We start from the raw sequence: 1,511 nt of genomic DNA, 5'->3' as shown, positions 1-1,511 counted from the left end.
GTTATGTGTATTATTTTGTCTATTTAAAAAACAGAACATTCCTTTGGTGGTTATAAAAGAGCCCATCAGGAGAGGCAAAATTCCTTAAATCAAGTTTATTTTTTATTTAGACAGGAAAAGAAATCAGATGCTTGCGGTACAATACATTTATGTAAGAATTATCCAGTTCTTGCCCAAGAAGCCACTAATTTAAAGTGATGACTCATATGAAGTGCTTTGATTAAAAATCTATTGCTCTTGTGCCTGGAGCGAGTAATGAGTTTATCGCTGGTGAAGCTTATTGGTCAGTGCTAAAATGCCTTAAAACGTCTAGTTTCAAATTCCAACTTTTTTAGGCAATTGGCAGTCCTAATAGTGAATGGGAAACTAAGTTATCCACAATCTAGTGACACTATTGGTAACAAACAAGTTTTGTAATGTTGCACTAGATAACACCATAGAGTTAACATGCATTTAAAACTGTTAGAGATATTCTGCCAATGGAACATCTTTGTTAGTAAAAACTCGCTGTAGTTCATCCGTTATGGAGTTTGAATTTATTATAAAGAGTTGAAAGTAAAAATACTGGTCAATCAGATCAAGTGATTTAACTGCTGATGATACAAATTTTAATGAACAGCTATTATATTCATTGCAGAGTGCCCTATCAAATAAACATTGCTTAAATTATTACAGGGCTTTCTATTATAAATACTGGGCGTGTATTGTATTGCTTAGTCTGTATCAGGGATGTTAATTATTTGTTAATACTTCAGTCATTAAGTTTTATTGCTCTTGCCTATGAAGATCACTTTGGAGTTGAGAGTTATTATATTTAGTGATTAGTAATAACCAATACTCAGTAATGAACTCTAAAAAAAATCAGTAACTCATGGAGAGATTATTTTTGAGGAGGTGGGAGATATTATTTTACCATAATTTTATTACTGTGCAACATTGTGTTGGCACAGTTGTTCCAAAAACAGTAAATGTTGCACACGAATAATTATGTTTATTCAATAAAGAGTGATATACACACAAACTTAACTGTACATTTTTTTAATACTTTAATTTTAATTCATATTATATATGAATTGAAAAGTACATGATCTTTTCACTTTCCTAGTTTGAATTCCAGTGTACTGAGTCGGTATGTATGTTGCTTCTAGAATAATGGTTTACTCCTCCGAAATCAAGAAACGTGAATAACTCGTGTATTGATTTTTCAGAAAGAAAAAGATAAACCAAACAATAATCATGCAGAACAATACAAACCAAATTTTCCCTAATATTTATAAATTGTTAAGACTAATTCTTTTGAGAAGTGTATGATATTTTAATACAACTTATCTCTCCTTATAATGAATTTTCAATATGGATACATATAAAAATATTACCAGGAAATCGCTTTGACATAATTAAATTCAAGCCATTGTTTTAATACAAGTAAACCTACTGTAAAAGCTTCAAAAACAGAGGCCCAAAATGGGTTTTAAGTGTGCCATTTTTATTTTAAATATCAATCCATGTCC

Source organism: Homalodisca vitripennis, unplaced genomic scaffold, assembly GCF_021130785.1.
Source record: "Homalodisca vitripennis isolate AUS2020 unplaced genomic scaffold, UT_GWSS_2.1 ScUCBcl_3966;HRSCAF=9823, whole genome shotgun sequence".
Lineage (NCBI taxonomy): Eukaryota > Metazoa > Arthropoda > Insecta > Hemiptera > Cicadellidae > Homalodisca > Homalodisca vitripennis.
This window is presented reverse-complemented; position numbering follows the sequence as displayed.